The sequence below is a fragment of the Acomys minous genome, assembly GCF_964271855.1.
Source record: "Acomys minous genome assembly, chromosome: 9".
NCBI classification, from domain to species: Eukaryota; Metazoa; Chordata; class Mammalia; order Rodentia; family Muridae; genus Acomys; species Acomys minous.
In genome coordinates this window covers 69,882,640-69,900,139 of record NC_140490.1, presented here as the reverse complement: position 1 = coordinate 69,900,139, position 17,500 = coordinate 69,882,640, and the positions used below count along the sequence as shown (strand labels likewise).

Sequence of the window (17,500 nt, the reverse complement as noted above, 5' to 3'; positions counted from 1 at the left end):
GCCATATACCAAATGTGGTTAGAGGCATCTATGCCTAAAAACACTCTCCAGATGAGGTCAGGCAGAGAGTCGGAGGCCCTGCTGGGGAGAGGGGTCCTCTATCTAATGCCAAGCTCAGAAAGCTATCCAGACTAACCCTGACTAACCCTGACTTTAGCCTCAAACAGCAGGGTCCTCCAACAATGGAATATTGGTTCTCAAAGTTTGCCAGTCCAATATTTGCAGCATTCTGCAGCTTGGTAAGAAATATGAATTACTGCTGGAGCATTCTGTGTTTTCTTCGGTTTGACATCCATTAGTCACAGGACCAAACTCTATCCAAAGTTGATCATAACTCTTGTTATTCAAAGTCTGCACTCCAAATCATTTTTTCCCCCTCCCAACAAACATCAAACCTGTATTTCAGTCAACCAGAGGCCAGACACTACAGAGCAAAGGACAGTCCCTATGTCCCAAATTGCTCTACGGGACTCATTCAATCTAGTCAGTCCCAAGGTATGACCTGTCCCGCTTTAGTTCACTGCAATGTTGTATGCTTGTCATGGCTATACATCACAGAAATGAGACATGACATGATATGACTAATGACTACAGTACCCATACATAGTTCACCTTAAATGGCATCATCAAATGGAGGGAAAAAGAGCATCCTTGAGAGCAAAGATTCTCATTGCAAGTGTGCATAGCTCAGGATTCAGAGTGCTGGATGCTCAGGGTCACACAAAAATTCTACTGAGCCAGTGCCTGCATTCTGAGTTCTTGTGTCTCAAAGAGTGAAATTCAGGGACCACAGAAGGGTGAGCTTGCCTGCCCTACTATATACAATGAAGACACTAGATTTGCACACTAGGTTAGTCCTCGTTGTAGTCGTGGCCGAGTGGTTAAGGCGATGGACTAGAAATCCATTGGGGTTTCCCCGCGCAGGTTCGAATCCTGCCGACTACGGGTGTTTTCTTTGGCACTTTACTTACGAGTTGCGGGATACTAAGCCAGTTGAAAAGTTTCTTTACGCGGTTTCCACGATGAAAGATTCAGGTCTAAGGTGTGGGTGGTTTTTATGTTGGTTCGGTTTTGTTTTATTTTGCCTAAAACCAGACCATCTTTGAGGGAAACGTCTCTTTTCTGCCTTTGAAATCTCTTCTTCAGGTAACTCAGTGAAAGCGAGTTCCTATGTTCAATTACCTCAGTACGGAAGAAAAGGAAATGATGAGAGGACAGGAGGGAAGGAGAAAAAGAGGTCACTCTGCCTCAGACTTTCTACAAGGATAGTTCAGAAACTGAAGTCCTGTGCGATGCCTCCTGCAATGAGTTCACCCTAAGACTCCCTGCTTTTAAGCCAGAGCTAACCAAGTCAACCAGCCAACACTCAGGCATAGCTAAGAGAGAAGTCTCTCCCGCCGACGCCGCTTCGGAAAGTTCAGTAGGTGAGCGTATCCAACACTTCATCTGGGTACCCTTCTTTCCAAGGTACAAGGGAAAACATACCAGCATATTACAAACAAAGTGCCTGTTGGGGGGTGCGGGGGGGGGGGTTAGATGGTCAAAGTACTCGCTTTGTAATCGGGGTTGGTCTTGGGTTTACAGAGATTGGCTTCCCTTTGCCTCCCTCCCAAGTGCTGGGGTTAAAGGTGCGTGCCGCCTTGCTTAGCACTTTTGTTTGTCTTAAGATGTTCAAGGCTAGAGAGAGGGCCTGAATTCAGTTTCCAAAGCCCTCACTGGACTCCTGCCCCAGCCTCAGGAATGCTAGGGTTACAGGTGTGAGCTCCATCCGGGCTTATGCCATCGCTCTCGATTGTTCCGGTGGCGTGGAGGTCGGGCGTGGGGGTGGGGCACCAGCGGGGGCGGGGCGGGCTTGTTTCTATGATCAAATCATCTTTTATCCTAAAAATTGTGTGTCATTAAAGAATCTGACCTTCTACAGTTAAAAATGTTTTGTGCTCCTTCATCTCTATCACGGAATAATACAACTATCTGAAGCGTTATGGTTGTGGCCAAGTGGTTAAGGTGATGAACTCTGGGTCATTGGGGTCTTTCAACAGCAGGTTTGATTCCCGCACTTTTTACACTTTTTGTTTTTAAACACGTTTGCCAGCTCAGAGTAATTATAATATCTGGAATTGCAGAAGGACAAAAAGAAAGTAAATCATCTGACTGGAATTCTTCACCAAATTCATCTAGCCTCTTGCCCAGGCTAGAATTCTACAATATAGGGATGTTTCAAGTTCTGTTCTTTAGTGTATCTTTTCCCAGTGCACGAAAACTGGCAGATAAGAGTAAGACATGCTTAACTTCTTTAGATATAGACAAGTCTTGTACCTGTCTTCCTCGTTAGTATAGTGGTGAGTATCCCCGCCTGTCACGCGGGAGACCGGGGTTCGATTCCCCGACGGGGAGGCAATAATGATTATTTTGATAAAGCTGTATAGGACTGGTGATTGTCTTGGCCTTACAACCAGTAAGAGTCAGCAGCATAGAAAGGTGCGTTCAGGGCCCACGTTAATTTTAGGAACCAGCCCTAAAGTTAATTCAACTGGGCCTCCCACTGTTATGCAAATGTGCTTGTTTTAGCTGCCTGGGTGACCTGAGTAAATTCACTAACACCACAAGTCTCCAGGAACGTACTTGTAAATGCACATAAAACACAATAGACACAAAGAAGAGCTTTCGGAGTGGAAAATAACTACCATAAAGCCACAGCGATCTATAATGTGGGGCTCCTGCTCAGGGAAATCTGCAGACGGGCGGAAAGGAAACATCCTAAGTGGAACTGCCCATGCAATCCCTTGATTTAAAACAAACGTGAAATTCATGCATGAATGTTTCAACTGGCCACCAGTGTGAAAATATATTAGTCACAGCAAAAGCAAACCCAACTGGAATGCACACGGAATGATGAAAACTAACAGTTAATAGAGAGGCAACCTGGATTAATACAACAAATTCCAAAGCAGAAAAAAAGAGACATTAGGTCCATGCAAATATGGTACCAGTGCTTCTCTCCCATGAATGGTGTTCCTCACTGTTAGACGCCATGACGTGAGTGCAGAGGAGTCAGAGAACTGATTGCGTTACATTTGCTGAACAAAACTTACATCCCAAATACAGATCTAGAGAAACACAGGCAGGCCCAGATATGTGAATAAGTAAACTGATGAGAAGACATAATTATCATGGAATATAAAAAGAGGCAAAAAATATTTCAGTAGGTTTTCCAAAAGAGAATATCTAAACAAGCATAATAGGAGGGTCCCTTACTCCTTGTAGAAAGTGAAAACTAAAACATAGTTAAATCCCAAAAGAGCAAGTCAAAGCTTCCTCCTCAGAGGTGTCTAGATAGACAGATTTACAGTTAAACTTTCTGTAGCCCTCGCGGATCTTGAACTAGCAGCAGTCCTCCTTCCTCAGCATCCTGCGTGCGGGATTACAGGCGAACTCTCTCCATTCCGCATATTGGAGCTCTCTGTTGCGTTGTACTCTTAGCTTGCCAGGAGGCGGAGTCCTCCTAGGACATGACACCTTTCCACCCGCAAAGAAGCGTCCACAAGTCCTACACGATGGAAGTAAACTTCCACAATTGTCCCTTAAATTGGGAACTGGACAAAGGCTCCTGAGTCCACAGTGGCCACCGCGCAGCCGACTGTGCCCTTCTGGTTCCGCACAGCAGTGGAGGAAGGCGGGGGCGGGAGGGAGGTGTAAAGGGGGCGGGGGCGCTGGAGAATGGGAATTCAGGTGTGCCTTACCTTGTCTAGAGCGATTCGCACTTCCACTTTTCAGGAAGAGTCCGGAGCACGACTGAGAAGGAAGGTGTGCTGCAGCAAAACCTAAATGAAAGAAGAAAGCATCTGAATTCTGCAATGGAACTATATCTCATCAGTGAGCAGCCCAGAGACCTGGTATGTGGGGTTCCATGGTGTAATGGTTAGCACTCTGGACTCTGAATCCAGCGATCCGAGTTCAAATCTCGGTGGAACCTGTTTACTTTTTTTTCCCCCTTGTATAACAAATCATTTAGAACCACAAAATATTCTGAATTCTAAACACTAACGGACTATTTCTCCTACCTGTTGGTTCCCACTGCTATTCACCTGTCCTCAGCCCACACACATTCATAGTTAGAGGGTCTCAAATTAATTTTCAAAGTTAGTAAATGAAATAATCAGTTCCATTATAGTTTGTTCTTATTTATCCCTCTTTTTCATCCGTCCCCCCCCCCACCGTCCTCCACTTAACCACCCCAAAACCACCCTCCAAGATCACTATTTTCTCTCATAGTCCTCTTTCCACTTTGATTACATAACACACACACATATAAGCATACATATAAACATGGGTACGTGTTTAAAACTAGATTCTGTCTTGTTTTTGTTTTGTCATTCTGAGTCTGGCTTATATCTCTTTAAATTCCTGCAGCTTCATTCATTTTTCTACAATAATCATGATTCCGTGGTTATTTATTATATAAGTTAAACTTCATTATGTTTCTGCACCATAGTTCCTTTATCCATTCGTCTACTGATGAACACATTGCCTGGCTCCATCCTAAGAGACAGTCTGAGACTTGTAACACTTCTGGACTGAGTTGAGCATATCCTTTGATTTGTTGCACTGTGAAATGTAGTGGATTCACGGCAGGACTCAAATGCTGAGACACACATTCTCCTGCATAGACATTTTTGCCTATAGAGAACAAAGCATTTTATGCCTTCAGCTGCAGAACCCTGAGTTTGCTGTGGTTGCTTCATTTTCAGCTGGGGAGGGGCATAATTGTAAAATATATTCATACTAAGTGAAGAATCAGGGGGTTGAATAATACTGGAACACCATGTGGAAACTTGAAGTAAAACAAAACCAATTAAGTAGCTGCGTCATTCCTTTGGTCATTTTTAGGACATTAGGATACAACGCAGGATTACTGCCGATCCTGATGATGTCCCACAGAACTCACAGACCTTAGATGTGGATGGCGAAGCTCTCCTGTAGGTCCACTTCTTAGAGTACATGAAGATCAGAGATGATGGAGGCCAGCCTGTGCTACATGAGACCTAGTCTCCAGGGAAGGGTGTGTTTTATTTTCATATCTCTTATTGCAAGTTAGTTGTCTTTTTTTTTTTTTTGGTAAGTATGTGAATTTGTTGTAATGTATGACAAGACAAAAGAATTTGCAGAGTCTCCAAAGATATAAGTCCAGTTTGGGCGCACACCTTTAATCTCCCTACTGAGAATCAGAGGCAAGCATATCTCTGTGACTTCGAGGCCAACCTGGTCTTAGTGAGTTCCACGCCATCAAGGACACGAAAGAAAGAAAGAAAGAAAGAAAGAAAGAAAGAAAGAAAGAAAGAAAGAAACCAGCTCAGAAGTTATCACATCGTTATCATTTCTAGTTTATGGGCTGGATACCATCTGGGGAGTCCTATTGTCTTCCTTTGCTATGCTTTGTTAAAATCACTGCTTTGTTACATGTTGTAGCCATCCCTTCCATCATATGTTTGCCACTGTAAAATACTCTACTACAGGAATATACTATGGTTCAGTCCCCTGTCTGTCAAATGGGAACCCACATTGCTGGATACAATGTGACTTTTCGCTTAGCACCATGTCATCTCTGAGGCCACAAATATTAAAAATATGTGTAGACAAACTCTGTTGGACCTGCGGTGTCTTCCTTTGTTTCTACACATCATCACGGGATGAGTTTGATCACTTTTTGATGTTGCACCACCTAATTCTCACATACTTCTTCCTATTCATTTTGTCAGAATTGTATTTCCCTGTATGGGATCCCACAGCTAAGTCCTGTATCACCAGCACCTTGCATGGCAGGAGTGGCTCCACACAAATCTTATTCCACTGTCTCTTCGGAAAGAAGAAAGCTTGCTTTGTTGCAATGAACTAATACAGCTTAGGAAACATGCCTGCATCTCAGCTTTGTAGAAACTTAAGAGGTTATCTGGGTTGTATTAGAATAGCAAATTCTACAGAGTAGGCAGCTTAAATTATTTGTTTCTCGTGGTCTGAGGGCTGAGGAACTCTCAAATTGCCAACAAAAACAAACAAAGCCCAATCTCATTTTTCTGCTGTTGTTTCTTCCCCCATGGTATTAATTCTATACACAATGGTAAACTGAAAACAAGTACAGTATAATATTTTTAACTTAAAATATGTATGAATGGGGTTGTGCAGATGGCTTCATGGTTAAGTGCAATCACTGATCTAACAAAGGACCAGGTCCTAAATATTCCTACCCCACCACATAACTCAACACAACACTGGTAATTCCACTGCCAGAGGATCTAATGCTGTCTTTTGACCTCCCTGGGCTTCTGCACACACACGGTGGCACACACGTAGGCACACACACACACACTAAAATTATATTGTTTTACAGCTGGAGAGATGGTTCAGTGGCTGCTCTTCAAGATATCCTGGGTTCAATTCCCACTGCCGACATAGTGGCTCACAACCATATGTAACTCCAATTCCAGGGGACCTGATGTCCTCTTTCAGTCATCCCATGTATGCGGTGCACATACATACACGCAGGCAAAACACCCACGTACATAAAAATAAATCAGGCAAAAAAATAATTAAAAATAATAAATATTGTATCAAAATGTATGTTTTGGCACATGCCTTTTACCCAGCTCTCTGGAGGCAGAGACTGGAAGATATCTGTGAGCTTGAGGTCTACAGAACAAATTCTAGAGCAAGCAGAGACACACGAGACTGTCTACACACACACACACACACACACACACACACACACACACACTGCTTTTACTTCATAAAAAGCAAACCATTTATAGTGTTTGAGTTTTGTTTGTTTAATCTGTTAAAAGTCTGCATTGGAGTATATTTTATCACAATACATTGCACCCAACTTATTAGCTGTAGAACTTTCCACTACTTTGGTTTCTTTGTTTGTTTATTTCGAGACAGGGTTTCTCTGTGTAGCCTGGACTGTCTTGGACTCGCTTTGTAGACCAGGCTGGCCTCGAACTCACAGCCATCTGCCTGCCTCTGCCTCCCAAGTGCTGGGATTAAAGGCGTGCACCCCCACCACGTGACCCTTTCCACTATTTTGGATGCTTTACATTTTATTTTAATAGTACAAAATCCATGGTTCTAGCCAGGGGCAATTGCATACACTTGATATCTTGATACTCTGGAATTTGAGGTAGGATGAAGAGATCCTGGCCAGCCAGGAAAAAGTAGGAAACTCTTATTTCTTAGATTAATAATAAGAATAAATACATTTTAAAATTCATTGGGTTTTTTTTTTCAAATTTTAAGAATTATTGCTATTACACCTATCTTAACAGTGACTGTTGAAGCCTGGCTCAGTTGAGGGAGGAATAGCATGGATATCACCAATACTGAGACCAAGCTTGGTAAGTAGATTTTCCTTTTTGTTTGTCTACTTGTTGGTTTGTTTCATTTTGGAACTCCTACATTTCTCTCTCTGGCCAATATACCTGTTTCCATCTCTCAAATGCTGGGAAGGCAGGACTGGGCTGCCACACTTGCCTAGCTGGCTTCATTTTACCAGTTCATCAAGTTAAGGAAGGAGTCTGGTCCTTGGACACAATGTAGCTGCCAGTTTGGAGTGCTAGCTCTGTAGTCATCTAAAGAACAAGAAGCAGAAAATGGGAGCTGTAAATTCCATTCCTGACTAAACCTTGAAAGGAGAATCTACATTTAATGACAGCTATTTTATTTAAACACAACAGTAACTTGTGTAGTTGTGACCAAGCAATTAAGGAGATGGTAATTCTTTTGGCACTCTGAATTTACAAAATCTTACCTAACTAGATTAAAAATATTCAGAAGTTTGGAAAAAATTCTGGAAGAAAGAAAGAAAGAAGAAAGGAGGGAGGTAGGAAAGGAAGAAGGAAGGAAGGAAGAAAAGGGAAAGACGGAAAAGAAATAGAGGAACGAAAGAAAGAAAAGGAATGTATGTGACGAATTCTAAACAAAAAGCTTACTCTTAAAAAAAACAAAACAAACAACAACAAAAACAAAACACTTCACCTTGTCACACCCTTTTTTTTCCCTTTTTTTCTTTTTCCTTTTTTTTTTTTTTTTTTGAGACAGGGTTTCTCTGTGTAGCCTTGGCTGTCCTGGACTCTCTTTGTAGACCAGGCTGGCCTCGAACTCACAGCGATCCGCCTGCCTCTGCCTCCCTAGTGCTGGGATTAAAGGCGTGCACCACCACGCCCTTCTTTAACCTGTCTGTGGTACTGGAATTGGGTCCTCCCAGGATGAAGCTCAGGTAATCACCCTCTGTAAGACATTTAGAATCCTACCTAACCTGCTTATTACATAAGTAAGGAGTGTCAGATGTAAAGTCTACAAAAACTAAATACTGTTTGCTTCTATATGACTGAAAAACGGAAAGATCCAAATTCCCAGCATGGCAATAAATTAATTGTATAGAGTTAATTTTCTTTTGTATGTTAGGAATTTTTTTAATGTAACATTTTAAACATTCAACGGTGACATGAATCTATTATTATGTATTTAATTTAAATATTTATTTGTTTCTCTTTTAATAAGGTCTTACTCTGTAAACTACCTTGGTTTAGGACTCAAAGCAATCCTCCTGCCTCAGCCTCTGAGGACATAGATTATTTGGCCGAGCCAGCAGTTTAGCTGAAGCACTTGTACACGAAATAAATTTGTCTAATTGGTGGGAACAGGCGCCTCGCCTGGAGGACGGAGGGAAATGGAGTCTGTAGGAGGAGGAGACTGCTTTGATACAAAGTGCGAGACTGTTTAACATTTGAAAGACATTGCAAGATTCTCCCCTGAAGAGACGACAATCGCGGGCAAAAAGGTGTGCTGGTAACGACCCGGAGAAAGTCTAAACCCAGAGAAGTTGTTCTTGATTCAGCCTACATGCTCTTGATTTCCGACTCAAGAGAGCTCATTTGGCAATCTGGGGCAGGTCTGGATCACAAAGCCTAAATTTAAAAAGTATGAAGTCTGTGTGAAAGAGGTTTACTGAAGACAGAAAACAAATTATTGAATTAAACTTCACATGTTGAAGAAACTACACACCAGCTTCAGGACTTCAATCTGTACAGCAGAGTGGCGCAGCGGAAGCGTGCTGGGCCCATAACCCAGAGGTCGATGGATCGAAACCATCCTCTGCTATAGGCTTTTTGGTATCAAGCACATTAGTCAGCTTGGTTATCATAGAGGTGGCAATGATACTTAAATCGGCCACGTCTCTCTTTTTGACTGCTGGACCTTGTAACCTCAACCGCTGATTTGTTTTTGTCTTTTTGTGGTGGTGTTTTGTTTGAGAACGTCATGCATTGTAGTCCAGGCTAGCCCTGAACTCATGACAATTCTCCTGCCTCAGCCTCTTAGTTCTACTGTTTTAATAGGATGAATGCAAGACCACACATGAAGGGAAAGCACTTTTACCTGGATAGATGATGTCCATCTAGATGGCTCCACGTGTGGACTGGGCATAGAACTGATGATGAGGCTCTAACTTGTCTTCGAGGAGGGGCAGAGGAGAAGGAGCTCAAGTGGGAATTATAAGGGGAGGAAGAGACAAGACGGAAAATAAAGAAGGGGGAAAGAATGGAAGGCCATTTGAGAGGAGGTAGAGCAGGTGCATAACGGGAGAAAATGAGGGAAATATGCAGAAGAAAGAGCCAGAAATGGGGATGGATGGGCAAGAGGAGGGAAGAGAAGTGTAAAGGACGCCGCCTCAGAACCTGATTACATTCTGGAGTGATCACCTAACAAAACTGAGAACACTGACATTGATGCTAATGCTTCTGAAACTTTTAGTTCAGGTGCACACAGCTTCATTGAAGTAGATGTGTTAATGAATGAATTTTGGATGTGTTAATTTAAGTATGTAAATAAGAAGACAAACTGGGCCCGAATTACATATGATTCAATAGAAATTAGAAAAACAATTAGCCAAAGATAAAAACAGAAAACCAAACAAAAACAACAGTAGCTAATGCTGATAATCACAGCATTAGGAAAACAGAGGTGGAAGGATCAGTCATTCAAGGGCACAGAGCGAGTTGAAGGCAGCTCGAGAGGATGAGAACCCATCTAAAAACAAAGTAAGAAAATCAACAAACATCATTGTCAACAGGAAAACATACCTGGGCTCTTCATAGGAAAAAAGAAAACATCCCCTAGTCTATGAGGTAACTCCTTTTATACTTCTTTCAGGTAGTAATGAGTTGTGTTTGTTGTTGTGAACACATGTTGAGCCCCATAAAGAATCTATTAGTCATAGATGTTACAACCATTTAATAAGAAGGTACTTATTAGTCATAGATGTTACAGCCATTTAATAAGAAGGTACCGTAGTCGGCAGGATTCGAACCTGCGCGGGGAAACCCCAATGGATTTCTAGTCCATCGCCTTAACCACTCGGCCACGACTACCTGTTATATTTTAATCTCTGAACTATTAATATAAACTAATGGATAGGTGCTTAGCATGCCCAGCACTGTAAATAAATAATAAAATCACCAGTAAAATGAAATTATACAGTTGAAAACAATCTTATTTTCTGTGCACATTACACTGTTCATAGAAGTTTCTCCTCTATGAATAACCTGTAGCTGTATGCTTTCTTCCTCTCCCTGCGACAATCATGGAAAGTAATTTATATATGTGTATAAAACACAACAAGATGAATAAACAGGCCCAGAAAACAAAATACTGAAAACTTGAAATTACCAGACTGGTAAGTCAGAGGACATAGAGGCCCTGTTATGTTTTGAGATGATCTACAGTTTGGAGGTAGAAGGGTTGGGGACTCTGATGACGTTTTCTGAGTGCTTATCTGATGACTGTTATTACTCAAAGCCACTAACCCTTCCTCTTTATCAGCTAACGTGGGGATATCCGATGAGCTTGTCCCCACTGACTTTAGCTTAGTCCTCACTCTTTTCTGTCTCTATAGTGAGATTAATTAATATACCTGCTTTCGAATACCTTCCAATTGGAGCACGGCCTCCCTCCTTCAGCCCTCTAGCTAAAGTACACCTGAGGATTTGGTGACTTCCACCACCACCAGCACCCGCCCCTTGTTCTCCCTTGCTGTTATGAATAAGTACTAGTCTGCATAAAAGCCATCTTCACGAATTGTATTTTTGGAGCAGGTGTTTGCTACGTTCCACAGTCCAAGGCACATTACTATTTTCAGTCTATGTAAAAATCCCCTGACTGGCTTCATTCAGTCTGGAACCTAGGCTGGTCTTGGAATTGAAGTGAGCATCCTGCTTCAGGCTCCTAAGTGCTGGGTTATAAGTGTGCACCACCACTCCTGCTCTTAATTGGTTCTTCTTTATTCTCACAATGCATTGCCTCTAATCTATTCTATGAAATATGTAACAGAATTTACCACTTCCTGCAAAGAACATATGGATGTGACTTACGATACTTTGTTATACGTTTCATTCTGCAACTCTAATAGTTACCTTCTTTCTTTTTTAAAGATTTATTTATTAATTATATATACACTGTTTTGCCTGTGTACATGCCTGTGTGTCAGAAGAGGGCACCAGATCTTACCATCATGAGCCACCATGTGGCTGCTGGGAATTGAACTGAGGACCTCTGGAAGAGCAACCAGTGCTGCTCTTAACCTCTGAGCCATTTCTCCAGCCCCCTTCTTTCTTTTTCTTTTTTAAAAATATTCATCCATAGGGTAAAATTTAGACCCACTTCTTTTAAGTACTGCATGCATAATACTTCGTCTGGCACAAATACACCCTAGCTGCATGTAAAATCTTTGACTCTCATTGTTTTCTTAAGTGTCTTTTGTTCTGTCTCTTCTTCCCCAGGTCTGAATGGTTTGCCTAGCACTAGGGTGAACATGTGTTATAATTTGCTCCCTACCTAGTTCTTTCATCTTCAGAGCCAAATACTTTTATAAAAAACATTTTCCAGTGACCACACAACTTTAATGCCAGCAGTCAGGAGGCAGACGCAAAGCTGCACGGTAAAACCCCCTCTCAAAAAAAAAAAAAAAAAAGCAGTCTTCTACTATTGACGAGTTGCAGTCCATCTTCCTTTATGGATGTTGAAGTGGTCATGTCCTCTCACATGTCTCAGAGTCATGCTCTCAGAACCTTGTTCTCACCTCTTCCGTGACAAGTGATTACCTGCTGCTCACTCAGTGCTCAAGCCCTCTTCTCTCTCTCACGCAGAAATTTGATACCATCTTTATTAACTCATACGCTTCAGATTGCATTTGTTTCTTCTTGTCCTCTGAGAAGCCAGGACACTGGTCACCTGAATGTGATGGGCCACGAAGGAAGGGCTGAGTCAGCTCTGAACCGCCAGAACAATTGAGGTCTTGTCTCCTAAAGTAAAATTAGGAAGAAATAGTAATTTTCCTCTTCCTTTCCAACAAGGTCACATTCTAATTTTGGAACTCCCAGTGTAGCCCAGGCTGGCTTTGAACTCATAACTCGTTCTTCTGCCTCAAATCCATCCCACCCTAGTGCTATCATTATAGGTATAGACCACTTTCAGCTTCTTTCTATCATGTGTGACAAAACTACAATTCTCTGTCACCGAAATGGACTTAGCTTTCCCACAACTGACTTAGAGGGCTAGTAAGTAAAGAGTATCTTAGCCAGACAGAGACGCCGTGGCTGAGAAAGTCCAATGTCACGGGACTCCTGGTGAACTGAAAAGCATCTTGGAGCAAGCGGGTGACTGACCCCTAGAATAACAATTGATATTTCCTTTGTAAAAGCAATCCTACCTTCAAAGATCCTATGGACATTGCTAGGACCTTGCTCCTGAGCCTACACAGCAGTGCTCTGCAACTTGTCACCACAGGCCAAGACTAGTGAGCCAGATCTGAGTGGGAGTGCAGAGAAGACCCAGACAGCTTTCCTGACAGAGGGCCTCGGAGCCCACTTAGAGGGCTATTCAAGTTCTGACAGTTTTCGGGTGGTCGCCGGATCTTTGCTTCTTGCTGCCTTCACCTCTGCAGCTCTTCTGACCTGTTGCATGAGTTGTGTTGTATGTAAGCTTGGGAAGCCTTTGGAATGGCAGTCTGTTGCTGCTGTATAATACTAACTCTGGGAGACACAGACAAAGGTGTATTCACCACAGCATGAGTGACAGCTCTCGAAGGCTGCTTACCTGTAGTGGCTTGTAAGTAGCTTGTCAAGCTAAAGGCTGTTGCAGGCAGCACCGGTAGCTTGACCCTCTTTTAGGCAGCTCAGCTGATCTCTGTTTCATTTAGGTAGCTTGGCTGGTCTGTTTTCTCCCAGTCAGCTAGGCTAACTGTGCCTCTTCTAGGCAACTCAGCTTACCTAAGAGAGTCTTTGACATGTTTACTGCCTGAGCTAAAAAGCTTTCCTGCAGGATGCAATGTCCCACCTCTAAAACGAGGTTCTCTGAGGAAACTGCCACACAACAACTGGAACTTGAAAAATAAGATTTGATAGGGAGCATTTGAGGTACCCACGAAAACTAACTTAGAATCTTCTAGGAAGATAGTAGTTTGGGAGAACCCAGAGTACACCTCTAGCTAAATTCTACTTTTTGTAAATTACTATTTTAAACTGAATTTAGTAGGTCCTACTTTATCACATCACTTTACGTTCTCAGTTTTCACTGTATCAGTACCACGTGGAGAGAGTATTCAATTCAGATCTTCAGGCAGGCGGCATTCTCGCTGCTTCAGAGACTCCTTGTACGTGTGTTGCTCCTAACATCAGAAGTTACAGTGCAGGATGCCATAGTGGAAGGATTTGTTGTTCTAATCCCAAAGAATTAACGATGTAAAGAACGACCTGATCGAAGTTCGCTGAACTTGTCCTTGGTAAAACCGTAGTCGGCAGGATTCGAACCTGCGCGGGGAAACCCCAATGGATTTCAAGTCCATCGCCTTAACCACTCGGCCACGACTACCTGTTATACCTTATCTCTGAAGTATTAATATAAACTAATGGATAGGTGCAGCTTCCACTGAGGTCTATGGACAAAGGACGTCTTGGTGCACACCGAGAAATAAAAGAAACCTAGATATGGTTGCAAGAGAAAGAAGGCCTCCGAGAGGCTGGCTCCTCGCTACTGACGCATTCTTTGGAATCCGCAGAGAGGGGGCTGCAGTTCAAAGGCCACGCAAAGCAGCCTTAAGCTAGAAGAGCCAGCACATGGCGCAAGAAGGATGAAGTGAGACAACACGGATCGAAACCTACAATCCTCGCTGCCCTTAGACTGCAGAGGGAATACGGTGCTGGGAAGACGGGGCGACGTGTGTTCTCAGATCATTTCAAATACTTACTCCCTGTGAGTAAGCTAAGACACGTCCCGAGACCCTGGAGCCCGGTAGAGCAAGGAACTCCGAATTTCCGAGGATTTTTCACTCTGACCATACTGATCTGTCTTGCCGACGAAAATGACAAATGATTAAAGACACGCAAATTTCAACAAATCAAGTGAAATTAACAGGGATGATTTCTTATGTCGGAGACTTGGGCTGTTGGTAGAGCGAGATACTGAGAGGAACTGTTATGATTTATTTTACCTCTTCACATTCAAGTCAGGAACTTCCTACCCTGTGCTTCGCTTTGTATTCCGGGGGCTAAAAGTGGTTCTCTGGAGGAATGACTTCCGTGAATCAGAGGGAAGCTCTGTCCACTTGTTTCCCTTTGTTTTTGTTTGCTTCTGAGTTGTTTAGTTCTTTAGATAGGGCCGCTAGAGCAGTCTGACCTTGAATTTGCTATGTAGCTGTATGCCAGCGTCCTCAAGGCCAGAAAAGGTTGTTGGATTAGTTGCAGCTGAGGTGGGAGCTGCTGGCTTGGATGTTGGGAACCATCTGGAAAAGCACCTACTGATCTTAACCACTAAGCCGTCTCTCCAGTCTCCTTCATTGGGATTATCTTTAGAGAATCATCCTTGGGGGAGTGGAATGGAGACAGTTCTATGAGTTCTACGTGTGTGTGTGTGTGTGTGTGTGTGTGTGTGTGTGTGTGTGTTATATGCCTGTGAGCATGAGTTTGTTTGTGTACATGCATATATGTCTCTATGAGTGTACCATGCAAGAGAATACCCATGAGTGTGTGTATGAGTGTATAAGTGTGCATGCCTATGTAAGTACAGGTATATATGCCTGTGTGACTATGTGGTGCGAGTGCATGCCTGAGTGTGTGTGTGTGTGTGTGTGTGTGTGTGTGTGTGTGTGTGTGTGTGTGTGCGCGCGCGCGCATTGCTCCACCACTGAGCCCAAACCTCACAATTTTAAGTTTTGTATTTAAACTGTATTACTTTGTAACTAAGCTGTATTACTTGAGGTCTACTTCATAGTTAGTCTTGCATATGTATGTAGAAAAAGAAAGTTTAAAACTATATGAGGTATTCTTAAATCAAATGGTTGTCAGTCTTTAATTATAAAATGATCTGAGTCTAGATGCTAATAATGTAGTGTATTGGCACAGCATGCCTAATGTGTGAGGCCCTCAGTGGGACCTCACATTACAGAGGCATGCACACACATATTTTGAATGTATTTACTCAGACATCAGATGATGTTTTATCTCTGTTGGTGCTGCACAGCCGTCAGTGTATTGCACAGTTGATTTAGATATGCACATGTAAACAAAAATTATTTTATCTTAAATGACACCCAACTTTCAGAAGAAATACAAGAATCTTTTTATTGAGATCTAATAAAAGCTGAGCATTATTGTTAAAAGCCCTCTTAGCAGTTCCAATTCCATTTTACAGACCAGAGCCTGGCAGTGGTGGTGCATGCCTTTAGTTCCAGCACGTGGGAGACAGAGATAGGTGGGTCTATGTGAGTTTGAGGCCAGCTCTGGTTTACAGAGGGAGTTCCAGGATAGCCAAGACTACACAAAGAACCAAAAATCCAAAAGACAAAACAAAACAACAAAAAAAAGGAACTTTGCAGGAAAAACTGGGGCTTACTTTTTCTGTTTTCTTATCCATTTGTTCTACCTGTAACATAACAAGCATCTGTTGTTTATAGACAGCAAACTGTGCATCTTCTGCAAGTGGGCACAGGACACACACACTTAAAGTCTTGACCTGCTGTTTGATATTTCCCTGAAGCACATCCCATATTTGCAAATTACTTGAATTATAAAAAGCAGCAATCTGTTAGAAAGGGAAGCAGAGATTTGGCTTCTGGCTAACATCGTATGACAAAGGTGTCCTCTTTTACAGACTTGCTTACCAGTTTAGTTCCATAAAGTGTTTGAGGAAAATTTGTAACGATCCATGTTTAAGCACCTTGCAAACTTCACTTCTGTAAGGCAACCAGAGACAGTGCTGAAGACACAGACAGTATCCAGGAGCAGAAAGCAGCAGATGTTGAAGAAAGCTAATTCCCCAACGCTGTGTGAACATGGACACTGCTCCCTGCCTCTGTTTCCTTGATTAAGACAGAAGATGAAATGATGTCACATGATTTTACAAAATCTGAAGTACATTTTAGTAACCAGTATTAGTTTGTTAAAGTGCATCCCCTATTCACCTCATTTCAGCAATGTATACTTACATCTCGCTTATTTTTGTTAGTTTCAGAACTTTTATTTGGTGGATTTCCAAAACATAGTAGAATGCTAAAAAATGGACAGCCATTCAGGCTTTCTGAGTTGTTTCCATAATTCACAGTTCTTTAGACCATATCTCAGTGGTTGGATGTAGACTCTGACAAAACCAGAAAGCTAGTCTCTGGAAATATCTCTTTCACCAGAACATCAAGAGTCTTCACAGCTCTGAGGATGAAGGGCTGCATCAGCCAGCCTGGCACTAAATGATTATTTCTATCTGAGAGATCTCAAGTAGTTAACACTAAAAACAAAAACAGATAAACAAAACCCGGATCCCAAATACATGACTGTTAGAAAAGTTCACCTTTAGAAGACTAAAGCTCAGCCAGGTTCCTTATCCCAAAGAGCAGAGTACTCTTGGTTTACTTCTTGTTTAAGTAGTGAATTTTCTTCTTCACGTAAAATTCATTATATTTCATGGACATTCTATCTCAACCCCAGTGCAGTGTGGTTAGGAGACCTAGCATGCAGAGGTAATATAGATAATTTACAGAGTTCCAGATCATGTTAGGGATACCTCAAACATAACAGGGACAGACACAACTACATCTAAACAAAGAAAATCTTTAGGTCCCACCGAGATTTGAACTCGGATCGCTGGATTCAGAGTCCAGAGTGCTAACCATTACACCATGGAACCACCTGATAGTTGGTCCTCTACACTATAATGAGTGATGAGTAGGAACGCTAGACTACGTGGTTTGTGGCAGCTTTTGGTCTGTGCTGGCCCTGCTTGTCTTTAAGCTGCGTTTTGTCTTTGAGCTCCCTGTCCTCACCGCTCCTCCACCTAAGATATCTTGGATATCCTAGAATTGGACTATTTTAAGCTTTTCATGTGATTTAATACCTAGAAACATTGTATTTGTGTTTGAGACAGTCTACAGGACAGGCTTGCCTGCCTCTGACTCTGGAAAGCT

General features: G+C 42.4%; 1 long non-coding RNA gene across 3 annotated transcripts in view; it reads left to right on the top strand.

Moving 5' to 3' along the window:
• The window catches only part of LOC311604525, a 22,780-nt gene that overhangs the window by 2,557 nt on the left and 2,723 nt on the right, over positions 1–17,500 (top strand). For 2 of the 3 annotated variants that reach the window (XR_014781541.1, XR_014781542.1), the window contains exons 3-4: positions 1,147–1,424; positions 3,775–3,893. This is a non-coding gene — a long non-coding RNA (uncharacterized lncRNA). Of the gene's footprint in view, positions 1–1,146; positions 1,425–3,774; positions 3,894–4,887; positions 5,054–17,500 lie in introns of those variants that run through there. The other variant, XR_014781543.1, reaches the window with a different exon arrangement.